General features: G+C 40.3%; 1 pseudogene across 1 annotated transcript; it reads left to right on the plus strand.

The window, feature by feature from the left end:
- Positions 1 to 13,112: 13,112 nt before the first annotated feature.
- Positions 13,113 to 15,889, plus strand: LOC306655789 (transformer-2 protein homolog beta-like; annotated as a pseudogene). Its single transcript has 2 exons — positions 13,113 to 13,305; positions 14,477 to 15,889. The product of its transcript is annotated as a transformer-2 protein homolog beta-like (transcript).
- The last annotated feature ends 5,118 nt before the right edge of the window (positions 15,890 to 21,007 follow it).

Below are 21,007 nucleotides of genomic sequence, written 5' to 3' on the forward strand. Positions count from 1 at the left end.
ATGTGGTTAAGATGACTTAACCTCTTGAGATACATTGCTTAGCCTCCATCATCCACCAGGAGAAACAGAGACTTAGAGAGATGAAGCAACTAACCCAAATCCCAAAATTGTTGAGTGGCAAAGATAATAAGGGAAAATGATCAACACAACTATGGGGCTCACTCTCCTCTGTAAGTAGAATAGATTTCAGATATTCCATCCCAGAAAAGAGGGGGCAAATCAAACTTGGTTCAGAACTTTCCTACAGTCTGCCCCATTCATTCCCAGGGGTATCTATGTGGAATGTTATGCAGTGATTGCTCATGTGAATGGTTCACAAATTGATATCCACCAACAGAAGACAGTAGCGTGGCACAAGAGCCACACTTCAAGGAGAAGAATTCAGTGAGGGCTGGAATGGTCTTGGTTATGGTCAAGGGAGGTTCTGAAACAAGAGTGTGGTTTTCCAGGGGAAACCCAAGGCGGCCAAGCATTCTAGGGGAAGGGGCACAGGGGCAGCCTCATGGAGTTGATAAGAAGAAAGTTTTACCAAAGGGGAAGTATGAATGAGTTGCTGGGATAAATAGCTAATGAGGTAGAATTAAGAAGCAAACAAAGCCAAGGGTGTAACTTTAAAGACAGATAATTCTCAAGGTCATGGTAGAGGAAAGTATGGGAATGATTTGTACCACAGGCAGAGAATAAGGAAGACCACTCAGAGCAATTTCCCAGGGGAGGGCAGGATCAGGGCAAGCCTGGAGCATGTTAGAGAAGGTAGATTATGATCTACTATCTAATTTCCAGTCTAACTAATAACACCTTGGCCAAACTGATCACAGTTTATAAAATGTTTTCATTGTCATTTTATTCTTTTACACCAATCCTTCAAACACCTTTTTTTTTTTTCAAAGAAAGAGGAAACCACTGTGTACATGTCTTTCTCAAGATCCTTGAGCCATATGAAAGGCTACCCTCTTGTGACCCCAAGTTCTCTCCCAACTATCTGACAGTGGCTGTCTTGACCTTTGGAAGGTAAGAGCATACAGATTAGTCCATGATGTCCTGCACACATTCTCGCATCTGTGACGTGTCAGTTGTCTGGATTATAGTCTTTCCTTCACCTACCCTGCATTCACAACCACGAAACAGCATATAAAGCAGAGGTATTTCACCAATTCATACAGGTGAAAATAAAGTCCCCTTACTTTCCATTTGGATTTTATCAGCAAAAGCAATTTGGAGAGGGCCTGAAATTATCCAGACAGTTGCTGAGTCCCCATATGGTTTTCCTTGTAGACATAAGTTCTCACTCCCAGGGAATGGATTGGCAGAGAGTTTCAAGGTTTCCCAGGACCTAGTAACTGCACCCTGCTCTAGGTGACTCAGTCATGAGATAGGGTCTGGCCAGAGTATCTAATTACACAGGCCAGGTCAGGCACGAGAACGAAGCCTTGCTCACTGCCAGACAGGAGACTGCCCTTCGAGGTGTCAGAGAAGACAGCCGCAGGGAACAGGCTGAGGACCCATCATGGCACCTCCTTCTACTGTCCATGGTCCAAGGCAAGCCTGCTCTACAAACTGAGAAATGTAATAAAGGTTTTAATGGAGGTTTTATTATGAGCTGGGAGGATGATACTTGGTTATCCAACTGGCAACCTGCTCTGAGAAACAAGCAGCTTTCTTTCATGTGGCAACTCTGACATGCTTAGATCCTGCCGAAAGGTGGAGGAGGCAGAGTTGGAATTTTTTGCAACTCAGCAAAGACTTTGGGGGCGATGCCCAGGCAGCTCAAAGAAGAGCTGCAAAGTCAGACTCACAGGCAGGCGGGGCTGGTGATGAGCAGAAAGGCTTAGCAAAAGGTCCTCAAGCCAGCCTGAAGAGAAGGCCACACCTCTGCTGCTCATCCAGATGGGACACCCAGTGCTACTGACAGGTCACAGAGGACCCCTGCACCTTCCATAATGCTACAATTGCAGCTGGAGATCCCAGATTCCAAGACTATCCAGGTGTATTTTTTTATTTTCTTTTAGAAAAGGTCCATTCTAGTCAGTGTATGCTGGCAATTTTGTTAAAAAATACAGATTCTGGGTTTATACTACAAAAACCTTGATTTTGACAATCATTCAGGATTGGAAATAAATGTATTGGGCTATCTGAAAGAAGGTGAGACAAAATATTTTTATTGTGACAAAATATACATAATAAAAAATGTACCATACCATATTAACTATTTTAAACATACAGTTCACTGGCATTAAGTTCACATCAAAATATATTGTTCAGAGTCATTCTGTGTCTAGCATCAAGTGGAATCATCCCTGGGGAGAGAAACCTGTTGATCTTAAAATTTCCATAGTAGAACTATACATAAGTGTCGCCAACCAGCGAGACACAAAGTGAAACACGCACAACTCCCTTCTTGCTTGGACAGAAGACCTTTATTACAGGAAGAACACTCACTTATATACAGTTAACAAACCAATCAGAAACTTGTTGCCAAAGGGAAGTAAGTCTTGGAATATTACTATTGGTAGTTTAGGCATGGTCTGACAGGGATAGCCAGTGTGCTCATCTTCCCGTTTACAGTGAGAGACAAACTACACGTCCACTGGCACTGTGCCAGCCACCATCTTAGCTTGGTCTTAGCTTGGTCTTTGTGGCGCGACCCCAGGCATCACCCGCCACATCTCCCCCTTTCTGTTTATAAAAGAGACCATGCCTGTCTTAGGTTGTCCAGGATGGAGCCATATCCTTACCCTCATCGGGTATTGAAGTCTAAATCCTTCAATCCCTGTCTTAGGGTGGAATGGGCTCCTCCCGAATCTTACCCATCATTGACTACCGGTCTAGCATATTTAGCCAGATTTGAGGGGAGGTTCTCACATCTATAACAACCAGAGCTTGGCGAATGATAGCTGTCTCTTTTTGTTGATGCCTATGCATCTTGCATAAGCACCAGATACACAAGATAGATATAATACACAATAGACCACCAAGGGACAAAAGTCCAAACCAACTTTTTCCCCATTGGACAATAGACTGGAAAAAGGAAGCTAATTGGCGTACAGAGGCCACCTCCACTCAGGTACTATTAATAGCAAAAATTTGAGATCTTAGGGTAAACGTAAGGTTGTCAAACTTAAGAGTTCCAGGTTCCATTAAGATACATGGATAGACTTTTGGATAGATTAGCGGCCAAACTTAAGTTTTGATATTCTACAGAAGTTATACACATGGCAGATAAATGATGAACACATCCCACTGACATCAAATGAGTAATGATGTCTAATTGTTCTTGTATTAAGTCCACTCTCTGGTTGACCAACAGAATTCCAGCTCGCAGCTGTTGATTGATCTCTGATTGAACAGTCAAGGCAGAAACAGTGTGTTCTGACAAGCTATTGACTGCTTCTGCTGTAGGAATTATGGTGGCCAAGGCAGCGGCAGCTGTGGTGGCAGCAGCAGCAGAGACAGCGATTGCAGTTACTATAGCAGTGGTGATGCCAAAGTCTCTCTTGGATCTGAGTAGAACAGCTCATCCTCTTGGATTTGTACTGGCATAGAAAGGTAGGTAGAGATGTGCATCATGACAGCTATGGGGAAATCGGTTGCATTCCAACATTCTGTAAGAAAACAAGAACTTTCTGGACAAGTAAGGTGGCTACCATTAGTAGTAGCATTGGATACAAGGAACATGAAGGGAGACACATACAGGTGTAGGAGGGAAGGCATTTTCCTTAGTACAATTTTGTACTTGGACTGTAGATGCAAAGGTAGCAGACATATTTTGTATGTATGTGCAATTCTTTAGAACTCCTCCTAGAATCATAGATAAGGCTGAAATATCTGCACACACTCCAAATGAACTGCAGAGGAGCCAAACATCAAAAGGATCTGGAGTGATAAATTGTGTGGGGTTTTGTTTGGTAAAGTTGTATCCCTGGAAAGTCTCATTTTTATAAGTAAGAAAATTAGGAGAAAAGGTGAAGGAATGTCCTTGCTCAGTAAACACAGGTGGGGTTCTTGACTGACATCCAGCAGCCCTCAGAATCAAGATTTAAAAAATTTAAAATGAACAAGGCAACAGATAATTTGTCTTTTGGGGATCTGTATGATGCCCCTATTCTCCCTTTTTGTTTATAAAGCATGTTTTTAAGTATTAAATGGGCATGCTCAACAATGCTTTGTCCAGTAGGATTATAGGGAATTCCTGTGACATGTTGAATACCAAAGGTGGAACAAAATTGTTTAAAGGCCTGGAACGTATATCCAGGACCATTAGCTGTTTTAATTTGTTTGGGGATCCCTAAGATGGAGAAAGAATGTAAACAGGGTGTTATCACATTTTGGGTTTTTTCTCTAGAGTGAGCAGAGGCCATAATGAATCCTGAAAAGGTATCTATAGACACATGGATGAATTGTAGTTTTCCAAATTCTGAATAATGAGTTACATCCATTTGCCAAATATGATTGGGCTGAAGCCCTTTTTGATTTACTCCTAACGAAGGGTTAGGAATAAGTGTAACACATTTAGCACAAGACTTGACTATGTCTCGAGCTGTTGCCTTAGTAATTTTATAGTGTACGTAGAGTAGAAGCATTTACGTGAAATTTGGAATGAAAAGTTTTTGCATTTTCAAGCATATTAAAGATGTGTGGGTCTTTGGTGGCCGTGTCTGTTATATCATTGGGTAGACTTAGAGGACCTGGAAGGCCAGTATGAGCCCAAACATGTCCATAAAAAGGATTTTTTCTGTCCCAAATAAGTTTTTGTAAGTATTGTAAATATTTAGTAATAGTGGAGATGAGGGAGATCAGACCAGTTAACTCTAAATTTCGAATAGCATTAACAACATATTTGCTATCAGAGAACAAGTTAAAAGGCTCATGGTGGGTTTTGAATACTTCTATTGCTACTAATAGTTCTGTTTGTTGTGCAGATAGAGTATTAAACAGCAATGTTTCTGTAACATTATTTATAGTAATAGCACAGTACCATTTTTTGATCCATCAGTAAATATAAGGGTAGCTCCTATAATAGGTTCTTTTCGGGTGACTTTGGGGAAAATTATAGGATGTTGACTCCAAAATTGGAGAAGAGGATCAGATGGTAAATGATTGTCAAACACAGCAGAAGTACTAGTAAAGACTATAGCCCATGAATTTGAATTATTAATAAGATATTTTATCTGATCAGTAGTACAAGGAGTAGTTACTGTCGAGGGATGTGATCCAAAGGTGGAAAGGGATACTTTTTAATGCCCTAAGGATTAATTCTGCCACAGATTCAGTAAAAAAGGATAAGACCTTGCTGGGGGCATAATTCATGTGAACCCATAGAATAGGACCTTTTTGCCAAAACACTCTGTGGGTAACTTATTTGTGCCAAGACAATGAATGATAAAGGCTTAGCTAGGTCAATATGATCAAGATGAGCCTTTTCCATAGCTGTTTCAACAAGTTTGAAAGCTGTTTGAGCTTTAGGGGTAAGCACCTGCTTAGAGAGGGGATCAGAATCACCTTTAAGGATGTCAAACAGGGGGCCCAAACTTGAGGTGGGTAAGTGAAGATAAGGTCTAATCCAGTTACTATCACCTAACAGTTTTTGAAAATCATTTAAGGTCTTAAGTTGGTCTACTTGAATACTAATTTTTGCAGGTTTAACCATAGTTGTGTTTATGATCAATCCCATGAATTTTTTTGTGTCTGTCATTTGTACCTTATCTGTGGCAATGTTTAAACCACATCTTTCTAGTGTCTTTATTAAGGAGCTATAACAGGTTTTTAAAACAGCTTTATCTTTGTGAGCTAACAAAATATCATCCATATAATGATAGATTAAAAGATGAGGGTTTGTTAGGCATATGGGTTCAATAGCCTTGTTTACATATATTTGACACATAGTGGGGCTATTGGCCATGCCTTGTGGGAGAACTATCCATTCATATCTTTTATTAGGAGAACTGTTATTAAGTGAGGGCACAGAAAATGCGAACCTTTTGGTGTCTGAGGAATGTAATGCCGGAGGGCACAGCACGGTAGGGGCTAAATGCCACTGAGAAAATTTCTTTTCTAGCTCCATCCCAGATAGTTCCTGTTCCTCAGAGTCACTTCCCTGTTCTGAGTCTGAACATCTACTTCCTTTTTCAGACACTCGGCTCGATCGTTCCTCTTTTACAGATTCTAGTATCTCTTCCCCTTCTCTTAGTTGTTCTTGAAATTTTGGTTTTTTGGAAGTCAGACAGGAATGAACTAATGACCACATACGCAAAGTACCAAGAGGGAGAGGCATTTTTTCATTTTGTTTACGGAGGTCCATTCCCAAATGCCCACTGAGGGACAGTAAGGTGCCCTTCTTCTAAGAACCAAGGACAGGCTTCTTCTATGGTTTTAAGGAACACCCGTGCAGTTTTAGTCTTTAACGGAGTTCCATTTTCTTTTAATAATGCCAAAGCAGACCCTCCATGAAGAGCCGAGAAATTTCTGATCCCATTATTAATATTTTGACTAACTTCTCTAACTGCTACTATAATAACAAACAGTAACCAAGCAAATAAAAGCAAAAGAAATACTAACACTTTAAACACATTCATTTACTATAGAACGTCCTTTGCTGTCTCTCGGGACAACCTTCTGTTAAGTTCCCTCACTAGGGGAGCCTTCCGTTAAAACCTTAAGGCCGCTGTTTCCTCGAATAGGGAAACCTTCTAGTTAATTTACACTACTACTGTCTTTTACTTACCTTATCCTTGTGGTGCTGATAGCTGTTACAGGTCCCCATATGCAGAGTTCCCCGTATGTTCCTTTTCCTTTCCCCGTACGTTTCCCATCCCCGTACGAGCCACCAAATGTCGCCGACCAGTGGGACACAAAGTGAAACACGCACAACTCCCTTCTTGCTTGGATGGAAGACCTTTATTACAGGAAGAACACTCACTTATATATAGTTAACAAACCAATCAGAAACTTGTTGCCAAGGGGAAGTAAGTCTTGAAACATTACTATTGGTAGCTTAGGCATGGTCTGACATGGATAGCCAGTGTGCTCATCTTCCCGTTTACAGTGAGAGACAAACTACACGCCCACTGGTGCTGTGCCAGCTGCCATCTTAGCTTGTTCTTAGCTTGGTCTTTGTGGTGCAACCCCGGGCGTCGCCCGCCACACATAAGCAGTATACTGTAGCTGATAAAGTTGTTTCTCATGGTGGTGCAAGTTAACAACTCTGAAACTACACATACCAAGGTTGAACAAATAAGTAAATGGTTGATAGGTGGTGAAGCCAGATTTCTCTCTGTTAAAAAGAAGAAGGTAAGCCTGGAATGATCATGGGGTATTGGATTATAATCAGAGATATCACTGGGAACTTACTCAGCTTGATATACGTACTGATGTCTATATGTGAAAATAATTATAGTTGTGTTATACAGATGAACATATAAATGGTATACATATACATGGTACATACCATGTATATATCCAAACTGTTTTGAAGTACAAACAATAGACATAGGTCAAAAACACGTGTATGCCAACTGAAAGAACTACCACTGGCCCAAACAAATAGTTTGAACAACACCAACAAAAAGGTATAATGTAGTATTGAATTAAGTAACCCAAAATATGAACTACATATCCATAAAGTCATACTGACTCAAACGAAGGATTGAATAAATAAATAAATGGGAAAGAGTAGAAAAATCTCTCATACAGATGAATATCAAAGAATCTCCCCTCTCCAAGAGTGGAGTATAGTCCCCCACCCCTTAAATGTGGGCTATAATTAGTGTCTTGCTTACAAAGTTTATACAAAGGGAGAAATAAAGAAGTCACATATTAGGTACCTCACATGAGCCAGAGACCAACTAGATGGGGTCAGCAGCGTTCGGTCAGATTGATGGTACATAGTCTTGACACACAGGGACATCCCTGTGTTGGGGATGGTGTTTCTTCTCTGTTCATCTCAAAATGGTTAGTTTCAAATTTGAGCAAAACTCAAATTGAAGGACATTCTACAAAATATATGACCAATATTTTTCAACATTGCCAAGATTATCAAAACCAAAAAATGTCTGTAAAACTGTCACATCCAAAAGTAGCCCCAGGAGACACAATAACTAAATATAATATGGTGTAAATAGGATTCTAGAATAGAAAAAAGAACATTAGAACAAAACTAATAAAGTCTAAATAAATTGTGGAATTTAGTTAATAATTATGTATCAAGTTTGACTCATTAGCTATGACAAATGTACCATAAAAATGTTTGATGTCAACAATAGAGGAAACTGTGGCTCATATAGGGACTATGTACTATTTTTGCTATTTTTCTACATCTAAAACCCACTAAAATAAAATCTTTATTTAAAGTACATTTAATACATGCACTAGTTAATTGACCTTATTTTTTTAGGTTTCTAATACAAGCCAAAGACCAACCTTACTCTCCAAAAGCACACTCCACTAGGAAAAACAAGACATCCCAAAAAAGTAGCATAACAAGGCAAACCAAGATGAATAAATAGGAGAGAAACAAAGAAAGTTCTCTGATAGCTCAAGAGAGAGACCACACCCTGATGAAAAATGACAAGTGCCAAGTTATTCCATATGTCCCAGGGCCCAAGCTGCACCCCAACTTCTAAAGGAAGTCAAAGAACATCTTCATCTCCATTCCTGAGCCCATGTCAGAATGAACATGGTAATGTCTATAGGGCATATTGTGGCATCAATGACCACCATCCCACTTTACAGATCTACACACGTGCTTCACTATAGATGCCCCTGAAGGGTTGCTTCTTGAACTTCCCAGCCAAATATTGGTGCTTGGAGTCATCTTTCTGAGTCTCGAGCTCTGTCTTGAATAGTTCAGCTGGTGAAGATCCAGAGCCCTGGACATTGCATTTAAAGATCTGAGTCCTTGGATGACCTACTTGATTTCATCCCACCCTCCAATTTATTCATTTAGTAAATAATGACCCTCTAACCATCTGCCAGGGCTGTGCAGCCTACCTAGAACAACAGTGTGAGCTTGACCTCTCTACTATGATGTCCTGAGTTCAAATCTGAATCTAACACCTCCAAGATGCACAACCTGAGGGAGGGGACAGCTTATCCTCAGGACTTTTACCTGCAAGATGGAAGAAACCATTTTATGCATCTTATGGAGTTGGTGAGGGGATTAAGTGAAATAACATCAAGTGTTTGGCGAGGTATTCAGCATACACTGTGCATTCAATTAAAATTAGCAGATGGTGAAGGTCCAAAGTGAATGAAGCAGACATTGTTGAGAACGAATCTATTGGATTCCATCCATCAGCCACAAATTATTCCCCTAATCCTGTAGACAGTGGGAAGAGATTGACAGAGAAATTGTGATCTAACTATGGATAAAATCATTCACCAAGGACAGTTTTGATCATATATTAAGTTGTGTGTCATTATACAGCTTATGCTGTGGCCACCATCTCCCACCAAAATAAAAATCAACACATGTTAGACAATAAAGGACCTGTCGTGAAACCTTTTCAATATAACACTATGTATAGCATTCATTGAGTTACATTTAACAAAACAGCATAATTTCTCCATTCTCTTGATAATTTAGAGATATTCAGGAGACAATACTAAAAACCAGTCTTGTTATTTAAAAAATTCAACATGCATTTCTTCTTTATATGGTGAAGAACAAGGCTATAGTATGTAGCCTTACTATAATATGATACAGTATTATTGAAGAAAATACTGTCTTTTTAAACTTAAGAATATCTTTTAATTTGGCCCACCAATGACAGAAAGACCATCCTCTGATTTCCAGACCTACACTCTCCTATTTCCCAACTCCCATCCATTGCCACCCACATTGGCTCCCCTGGAAGGGAAGGGTGGACACCAAAAAGGAAAACAAAGTAAAACTTTGTTCCAAGAGTTACCCAATAACTTCAGTGAGCCCAGATGAGCATGGTGCCCCTGAGAGCATCCCTACCTCCAGCAAGCAACAGTTCCACTTGGCTAGGCAGTGGCTTCTTGTAATCAGGCTAAATTCATACAAAAAAACTGCAAGTATCACTGAGGTCTCTAATCCTATAATATCTAGTTTACTTCTTTAAAAGGTGAAGTCTCCAAGGACACTGTCTATTCTTTCTGTATTCTATGTATAATATTTAGGGATATAATAAAGGAAGACATTTTGTCTTTTTCCCTGGTATATCTCAGTGACTAGGAACCATGCCTTGTACCTAGTAGATGCTTCATAAATATGAATATAATGGTTATTTCTTTGGAAGATGCGACTTGATTGCATTGTTTGGTTCTTTTTTATCCGCAAATAGTCACATGATGCTTACTCTGTACTGTAGCACCGTTCTATGCATTTTACATACATTAACTCATTTAATCCTCACAATAATCCTGTTAGATAAAGACTGTTATTTCCACTTTGAAGGTGATGAAACTGAGGCATGGAAAAATGAGGTAACTTGCTAAAGTTCTCTCAATAAGAGGCAGAGCTGGAGTTGGAACCCCAGAGTTCAGGGTCAGAGTTTGGCTCTTGACTCCATGTAAGGTTGCCTCTGCATTTGCCCACCCTGTTCCTGGTCACAGGGTGGGCACTGGTTTTAACACTGTCACTTGTAGGACAACATCTCCCTGGTTAAACTGACTCTACATTGTGGATACATGACAAGATGGTGGGAGAGGATCCATCCCCAGGGTTTGACAGTTGAAGTTGGAAGAGAAGTTCTTTGCCTTTAGAGGGATGGAACAGGAGGCATGTTGATCCTGGGAGAACTGAAGGAGGGAAAGCCTAACCCTTGTAGGAGACAATTCAGACCAAGACAAGGTGAGGTGGGGATAAGTGAAGGACAGAATGATAAGCATGCTTGCATCCCTAAAAAATCAGGAAGAAGTCCCATTCCCTCTATGTTGAAGACTGAACACCCAAGAAACCACAAGGAGAAAAGAGCAGAAAGTTTTACTTGAAGGATATAATGGGGAGGGGGGGAAGAGAGAGAGAGAGAGAGAGAGAAAGAGAGACTTATAGGGAAGACAGGAGATTAAAACGACAAACTACAATCAGATGGGTAGAACTCACTGAGAATCAAAACAACTTCTGGGTGGCTGAGGTGCAAAATGTGACGTTTAGGAGGGGCTTAAGATGAGCAAAGAAGATAGGCAGGCACCAAATAAGTCAGAGCATGGAAGGTCATTTTAGAAATTTAGATTTCACCCTGAGGTCAATGTAGGGGGGGATGTTAGGGAGGGGACTGGGCATTGAAGGGTTTTAAGCAAGGGTGACATTCAGATCTGTAGTGTCAACAGTTCTGCTGGGGTGGGAGAATGTAAGCTGTAATGGTTCATTTGAATTGTCAACTTGATCAGATTAAGAGATACCAATGATTAAGAGGTTTCCAGGTGTGTCAATGAGGGTGTGTCTAGGAATGATTGGCATGTGGGATAGCAAATGAAATGGAGACCCTTCCTAAGGGTGGGCAGCACTGCCCAATAAGATGGTGGCTTGTATGGAATAAAAGTTGGAAGAACAAGGCAGCAGCAACTGATGCAAGCTCAATTCTTCTTGAATGGGTTCTTGATTGCTGCTCTTCTGAGGATATAGGACTCTTGCTTCTTTACTCTTACAAGAGGACTCTGCCAGAGATTCTCCAGGGAGTTTCCAGAAACCTTGGTCTCAGACTAGGGTAGCACCATTGAGCCCTCTTGTTCTGGGGCTTCCACCTCTTGAACCGCACAGCTACTGCTTCTTCCAGCTCTCCAGCCTGCAGACAGTCATTGTGCACTATCCAACTTCTGATCATGTAAGCCAATCTAATAAATCCCCTTTTAAGTACCATACTTCCTGTTGATTCTGTTCCTTTCTGTTCCTGACTCTATATAAGCTCTCGCTAGTCCAGTAAAAGTCAATGATAGGGCAACCTAAGGCAATAGAGACAAGTTCAGAGTTATCCAGGAGGTTGAAGTTTAGGTTATAATACCCTCAGGTACCAGAACCACAGGAAAACTTAGGGATCATCTTTTTTTATTATTTGGTTTTTTAAGTTATACATGAAAATAGAATCTATTGTGACATATTTATACAAACAAGGAGTATATGGAGATCATCTAGAGAATAGTTGCCTTATTCTATAGACTGAAGTTTCAAACATTTGAAGCTCTCAAGAGGATATGTTCTTCCAAAGTCACCAGCTACTTGGTGACAGAGTTAAGACTACAACCTTAACTTGTGATTGGGTGTTGTGATTTCCTCAAACAGTTTTCATCCCACAAGACCATACTCTTGCCATTTTTTTTGTATCCTATCACTTCTAGTCAGGAAGGAATTGATATGAGCTGGTTTTCTCCTGTTGTTCTTCAGCTCATAAGCAGATGTTTACAAAGACCATGTAAAACAACCATGTCATACTGTAACAGTGGTCCACTTTATGCTTTGAATATACCCCTTTCTGCTCTGCCACTGCAACTTATTTTTAAAAGGGACATATTTCTTTCTCTTCCTCTCTCCCTGCTCCTCCCTAATCTCCCCCTATCCCTAATCTCAGGGGAAACAGGATTACCTTTCTTCCCCATCTTAAGATTTATCTGTCTCACCATAAAAACAAGTAATCCAGACTTTGGGGATGGTACCAGAAGATCTCAAAAATGACTATATCCCAAATTAACAAGTGGTTCTCCAACTGAGAATCCGTGGAATGTAGCCTTTGACTCACCTGTTTAAAAGCCCCCTGTTACTGCTGATGGGCAGAATCACAGCCTCTGGGACAGGAGTTCCCTGTGTTTCTCCTTTGCTAGCAAAGCAATGAACTTTTTCCCTTTTTCTCAAGACTGTGTTCCCATTATTGGATTGGCATTGGGGGCAAGGACCAAGCTTTCAGTAACAATACCTTTGGATATAGCAGACTATGACCCGGTCATATCAGGGCAAGCCAGAGGACCAAAAACTAGAAACTGGACTCTTCCATGGATAGGGAAAGAGCCAGCTAGAATTACAGATTTAAGTTCAATCTAGCAGGAAGAATTTGAAGTGCAGAGGAAAGATCAGCAGGTACGAGTGTGGTTCAGGGAGACGACCTGTTCAGGGATGGAGAGTTGAGAGGCAACTGAGAGCCTGAGCATGGGAACCATAAATGCGGAGCAAAAATAAGACGTACAGACTGGCTGGCAGGCCAGCAGGAACCAGTGTGACCTCAGCATCCCTCAAGCCTGGCATTAGCCTCAGGACCCTATGCATAAGCATAACCCCGGAGGTATTCAGACAGAAAGAAAATAGCGAGACTGTGACCAGATCCGAGAAACCTACTCACAAGAATGAAGTACAGGGTGAGTACTGGCCCACACTCAAGTCACTCTGTGATCAGAACCAGCCCACAAAGTCCAAGCACAGTGGCAGAACATAGGACAGTCTTCTGACTACTGCGGGTTGAGGCCAGATATTCAAATCACTTCTGTTTCAGATGAGGATTGGTTCTAAAGCCTGGGACAGCCCTACAGTGAGTTCAATGATTATGTCCCCCTAAAATTCACAGTGTTGAATTCCTAATCCCCAAGGTGATTCCTACTGGTAGGCAGGGCTCCTAGGGGATAATTAAGTCATGAGAACAGAGTCCTCATGAGTGAGAGTGTGTCCTTATAAAAGCCCCAGAAGGCTAGCTAGTCTCTTCCCCCACATGAAGACTCAGCAGGAAGACATCAATGATGAATCCTACAGCAAGCTCTCACAGACACCAAATCTGCCAGTGCCTTGATCTTCAGACTCCACGGCCTCCAGAGCTGTGAGAAATAAATTTCTGTCTATAAGCCACCCAGTTTATGGTATTTTGGTGAAGGAGCTTAAATGAACTAAGACAGGCTAATCCTATGGATGGAGTCAGGATATCCCAGACATGGAAGGAGAAGAGAGAAAAGACTAAAACCCAGGCCAAACCTAACATCCGTTTCCTAAAAGAGCTCCTGGTTTATGACCGTGGACACTGCTCTGACAACCTTACCATGCAAAACACGTGACACAGACACCGTCACAAGAAAGCAGCTGGTTTTTATCTACCATTGAGCTACAAGAATCATTTAGATTCGCAAAGCATAAGTGTTGGCTGAATGGACATTCATTTGCTTAATTAAAATAGTATGTAGGCATTTCGTTTTCTAAGATGGTTATTTCCCAATTCTCACACATACGGAAAATTTCTTAAAAAGTAATTAGAAATACAAAGTATCAAAAGGTTTATGATTCTGTTTATATAACATTTTCTAAAATTAAGATTTCACAGAGAACAGATCAGTGGTTTCCAGGGGTTAAGGAAGAAGAATTAGAGTGTGACTAGCAGGTTCTGTATATTCCCTGAGATGGACGTTATATGAAGTATATATGGTAATTTTAAAAAGCTGTAGACTGAGCTAGAGCCCGTGCGCAGGTGGTGCGGAGTGTTTCGGCTCTGAGCGGCTCGGCAACCTGTGAGTCCTAAGAGGCAGCGGTGGGGCCTCTAAAGAGAAGGTGCAAGAGGTTGGAAACTTCGACTGAAGCCCAGCGAGCAGCGACGTCAGCCAGGAATCATAAGCTACTGCGAGCAGAACTACGGCGAGGGGGAATCCCGTTCTGCTTCCAGAAGTGGAGGTGCTCATGGATCTGGGAAATCTGCAAGGCATACCCCTGCAAGGTCTCGCTCCAAGGAAGATTCCAGGCTTTCCAGATCAAACTCCAGGTCCAGCTCTGAATCTAGGTCTAGATCCAGAATTTTCGGAGGCCTTATACAAGGTCCCGCTCCCATTCCTGCTCCCATAGACGTCCCGGTAGCAGGTCTTACAGTCGAGAGCATCGCAGAAGGCACAGCTAGTCATTCTCCCACGTCTACTCGAAGGCGCCATGTTAGCCATAGTACCCCAATTGTTGTCTTGGAGTGTTTGGATTGAGCTTATATACCACAGAAAGAGATCTGAGAGAAGTGTTCTCTAACTATAGCCTCTTTGCTGATGTGTCTACTATATATGACCAGCAGTCTAGGAGTGCAAGAGGATTTGCCATTGTATATTTTGAAAATGTAGATGATGCCAAGGAAGCTAAAGAATGTGCCAATGGAATGGAGCTTGATGAACGTAGAATTAGAGTTGATTTTTCTATAACAAAAAGACCACATACTCCAACACCAGGAATTTACATGAGGAGACCAACCTATGGCAGCTCAGGCCATCGCGATTATTATGACAGAGGATATGATCGAGGCTGTGAAGATTGGGACTTCTACAGCAGATCATACAGAGGAGGAGATGGAGGAGGTGGTGGATGGAGAGCTGCTCAAGACTGGGATCAGATTTACAGAAGGCCGTTACCTTCTCCGTACTAGAGTCCTGGAGGATACAGGTCACGAACCAGATCTCGATCCTACTCACCTCCTCTCTATTAAAGCATGAAGTTGAAGACTTTCTGAAACCTGCCATAGAGCTGAGACATAGTTTGTGGACAATATTTTTTTCTTGTCTCATGTTTAAAAAGTGAACAGTGCGTAGTGAAGTTGGTGACTTTTACACGTTTTATGATGACTACTTTCAGTGGAGTTGAAATGCTGTTTTCATTCTGCATTTGTGTAGTTCGGTGCTTTGTTCAAAGTTAAGTGTTTTCAGAAAAGTATGTTTTGCATGTATTTTTTTACAGTCTAAATTTTGACTGCTGAGAAGTTTCTATTGCACAAAATTTCATTTAAAAGGTTTTTCTACTGAATCCAGGGTATTCTGAAGATGTAAGCCTGTGTGTAAAATGCTACCATATGGCAAAAAGCAACAATAAACAATTTGATTTTTACTTTTCTTTCTAACCTATCGATTCTTAGAATGATTTGAATTGTCAGTAGCAAATTTGAAGGCAAAACTGCCCATTTTCCTTCAATCCATGAAACATAAACCATATTTAATATATCTGCAACTAAATGTTAAAAAATATGGTCTGTAACTCTGTACTGCTAGTATTAGAACTAAAAATCTTTCAAGACAGCAAATGCTTAAAGTTTACCAATGTGGATTTGTCAGCCTTTAATGTAATCTGTATCATAGCAGAGAATAAGAAGAGTTACACATTGTATCCCTTAAGGCTGTTTCTTAAAGCTGTTATAAGGGGATAATGGCATTTCAACTAGTTATCAGCAAGTGACAATACATTCCACCACAAATGTACTCTTGTTCTAGTTTTTAGACAATAACAAAAAAACCTGGGTGCTTCGGAGTGTGGGATAAGAGAAGGAAACACTACACCTGTGTCATGGGTAAACTGAAGACTTTGCCTGTTCATTTTTAAAATATTATTTTCAGGTCCTTTGCTTACCAAAGGAGGTCCAATTTCACTCAAATGTTTTGAGAACTGTGTTAAATAAATTCAAATGAAGGGACAAAAAAGCTGTAGAATTATACACAAGACATACAAGAAAGATAACCATGTGTAAAACCAGTCAAATCTGCTATCCAGTTAATTGCATTTTACCTAATATCAATTTCTTGGTTTTGATCATGTACTCTGGTTACACACAATGTCACCATTGGCAAAGCTGGGTGATGGGGACACAGGACCTTTCTGTATAATTTTTGCACATTTTTGTGAGTATATATTTATTTCAAATTAAAAAGTTAGGCAAAACAGTCTATCCACAGTCAATGGCAATGTATGAAACTGAGATCCTGATTAAACAAGAAAAATTCATGAGACAACTAAAGACTTGACCATGAACTGAATGTTGGATGATATTAAGAACTTAATTTGGCCTTTGCGCTGAGCTCGGGGTCCCGGTTTCGTAGCTGCCTTCCAGTAGAGGATCCGAGCGTCTCCCGCCTGGAGCGCAGAGCGCAGCTGCCATCCGCGCACTGAGCGGGGCAGGCCCTGGGGAGTGGCGGTGTGGTCCCCGGGGCTGTGGTCTGCGCACTGCCTTCACCTTCCCGTCTGCACCCAGGCGGCCAGCTCGCACTCCAGCGGGCCAGTGCCACACAAACTTGGTGCTCCAGGAACTTTCCAGCGGATTCTGTCTACCAGAGGAGGGACTGCTTTAGGTGACTTCAGCTCTAGAGGATGCTGAAAGAACATGCCATGGTGATGTACTTGGGAGATCCAAGATGGCGGACTAGAGGGTGACTGCATCTCCAGTCACTCCAGAACCCAAGATTCAAGAAGGGGAGTCATTGAGAGACTCGGACTAAAACAGAGCCACGGGGTGAGTCTCCCCCACCGGGTAAAGCTCAGCCTGGGCGGCAGGCCCAGATAGGGGCGGCTTATCAGAGTAGGCCAGGGCAGCTAGAGTCTTCCCCAGGCAGCCCTGCACACACCGGTGGTGGGCTCCTCCCATATGGCCAGCTTCTTGGAGCACGCCTCCCAGTGAGAGTCTTTCCACACAGAGCCAGCTCCAAGCCCTGGAACCAGTAGTGGGCTAGGGGCAGCTTTCTTCAGAAGCACTGCTTTATCAAGTTACTCCAAGACTTCAGACTACTGAAGGCTGGGAGGTGATACACTGGAAATCTACAGGGACATATAAGCCAATAGAGGAAATCTGCAATATCTCAGAGTCCCATGACATCTGACCAATATGAGAAAACAAGGGAAGAAGGGAAGAAAATGTCCTAAACAAACCTAGATACTATATCAATAAAACCCAATGACAGCACAGCAGAAGAAATGTCAGAAAGGGAGTTCAGAATGTACATAATTAAAACAATCAGGGAAGCAGACGAGGAGATGAAAGAGCAAATGCAGGCACTGAAGGAAGAGATGAAAGAGCAAATGCAGGCATTAAATGATTGCACCAATCAACAGTTAAAAGAGCAAATACAGGAAGCAAGAGATCATTTCAATAAAGAGTTAGAGATACTGAAAAAAAAAAAAAACAGAAATCCTTGAAATGAAGGAAACAATAAACCAAGTTAAAAACTCCACAGAAAGCATAACCAGTAGGATAGAACACCTGGAAGATAGAACCTCAGGCATTGAGGACAAAATATTTAATCTTGAAAACAAAGTTGACCAAACAGAGAAGATGATAAAAATCATGAACAGAATCTACAAGAATTATGGGATATCATGAAAAGGCAAATTTAAGAATTATTGTGATTGAGGAAGGCTTAGAGAAACAAACCAAAGGAATGAACAATCTATTCAATGAAATATTATCAGAAAATTTCCCAAATCTGAAGAATGAAATGGAAAATCAAGTACAAGAGGCTTATAGGACTCCAAATATACAAAATTACAACAGACCCACACCAAGGCACATTATTATGAAAATACCTAACATACAAAATAAAGACAGAATTTTAAAGGCCATGAGAGAAAAGAATCAAATTATATTCAGGGGGAAACCAATAAGAATATCAGCAGATTTTTCAATCCAGACCCTAAAAGCTAGAAGGGCCTGGAACAACATTTACCAAGCCCTGAAAGAAAACGGATGCCAACCAAGAATCTTATACCCAGCAAAACTTACTTTCAAGCCAAAACTAGTCAGAAGGGATAAAGAAGGATATTACATACTACTTAAGGGAAGCATAAATCAGCAAGACATAACAATCATAAATATCATGCCCCGAACATTGGCTTATCCATGTACGTCAAACAAATCCTTCTCAATTCCAGAAATCAAATAGACCACAACACAATAATACTAGGCGATTTTAACACACCTCTCTCACCACTGGATAGATCTTCCAAACAAAAATTGAGTAAAGAAACCATAGATCTCAATAACACAATCAACAATTTAGACTTAACTGACATATATAGAATATACCATCCAAAAAGAATGAATACACTTTCTTCTCAGCAGCACATGGATCCTTCTCTAATAGACCATGTTTTATGCCACAAAGCTACTGTTAGCAAATACAAGAAGATAGAGATACTACCTTGTACTCTATCAGATCATAATGGATTGAAATTAGAAATAAATGACAGAATAAAAAACAGAAACTTCTCCAATACTTGGAAATTAAATAATACAATATTATATGATGAATGGATAACAGAAGACATCGGGAGGGAAATAAAAAAATTCTTAGAAGTAAACGAGAACAAAGACACATCATATCAAAATCTCTGGGACACTATGAAAGCAGTAGTTAGAGGAAGATTTATTTCATGGGGTGCATTCAACAAAAGGAGTAGAAATCAACAAATAAATGACTTAACATTACAGCTCAAAGCCCTAGAAAAAGAAGAGCAGACCAACACCAAAAGTAGTAGAAGACAGGAAATAGTTAAAATCAGAGCCGAAATCAACGAAATTGAAACAAAAGAAACAATCAGAAAAATTAACAAAATAAATAGTTGGTTCTTTGAAAAATGAACAAAATTGATAAACCCTTAGCCACACTAACAAAGAGAAAAAGGGAGAAAACTCAAATTACTAAAATTCAGAATGAACAAGGAAATATCACAACAGACACGATTGAAATACAAAACATAATTAGAAGCTATTTTGAAAATCTATACTCCAACAAAACAGAAAAACTTGAAGACATCAACAAGTTTCTAGAGACATATGAATTACCTCAACTGAATGAGGAGGACATACACAACTTAAATAAATCAATTTCAAGCAATGAAATAGAAGAGGTCATCAAACGCCTACCAACAAAGAAAAGTCCGGGACCAGATGGGTTCTCAGCCAAGTTCTACAAAACCTTTAAAGAAGAGCTCATTCTAATACTCCTCAAAGTATTCCATAAAATAGAAGAGGAGGGAACCCTCCCAAACTCATTCTATGAAGCCAATATCACCCTGATACCTAAACCAGACAGAGACACATCGAGGAAAGAAAATTTCAGACCAATATCCTTAATGAACATTGACGCAAAAATTCTCAACAAAATTTTAGCAAATTGCATACAAAAATATATTAAAAAGATAGTGCACCATGATCAAGTGGGTTTTATCCCAGGGATGCAAGGTTGGTTCAACAACCGGAAATCAATAAATGTCATTCACCATATCAACAGACTAAAAGTTAAGAATCACATGATTACTTCAACAGATGCAGAAAAAGCATTTGATAAAATACAGCATCCCTTCATGCTCAAAACACTAGAAAACATAGGGATAGTGGGAACTTTCCTTAACATTGTAAAGGCCATCTACACGAAGCCCATGGCCAATATCATTCTAAATGGTGAAAAACTGAAATCATTCCCCCTAAAAACTGGAACAAGGCAGGGATGCCCTCTTTCACCACTTCTATTCAATATCATCCTTGAAACTCTAGCCAGAGCAATTAGTAGACCAAAGAAATTAAAGGGATACGAATTGGAAAAGAAGAACTCAAACTATCCCTGTTTGCTGATGGCATGATTATATATTTAGAGGAACCTGGAAATTCTACCAGAAAACTCTTAGAACTCATAAGTGAATTCAGTAAAGTAGCAGGTTACAAGATCAATGCTCATAAATCCAATGCATTTTTATACATAAGTGATGAATCTTCAGAAAGAGAAATTAGGAAAACTATTCCATTCACAATAGCATCGAAAAAATTAAAATACTTGGGAATCAATCTCACAAAGGAGGTGAAAGACCTCTACGATGAGAACTACAGTACACTAAAGAAAGAAATTAAAGAAAACCTTAGAAGATGGAAAGATCTCCCATGTTCTTGGATAGGCAGAATTAATATTGTCAAAATGGTGATACTACCAAAAGTGCTATACAGATTCAATGCAATTCCAATTAAAATCCCAATGACGTACCTTACAGAAATACAGCAAGGAATTATGAAATTCATCTGGAAGAATAAAAAACCCAGAATAGCTAAAGCAATCCTCAGTAGAAAGAGCGAAGCAGGGGGTATCACAATACCAGATCATCAACTCTATTACAAAGCAATAGTAACAAAAAGGGCATGATATTGGTACCAAAATAGACAGGTAGATCAATGGTGTAGAATAGAGGACATGGACACAAACCCAAATAAATACAATTTTCTCATACTAGACAAAGGTGCCAAAAATATGCAATGGAGAAAAGATAGCCTCTTCAAAAATGGTGCTGGGAAAACTGGAAATCCAT

The sequence above is a fragment of the Sciurus vulgaris genome (assembly GCF_902686455.1).
Source record: "Sciurus vulgaris genome assembly, chromosome: 3".
In the NCBI taxonomy this organism is placed as follows: Eukaryota; Metazoa; Chordata; class Mammalia; order Rodentia; family Sciuridae; genus Sciurus; species Sciurus vulgaris.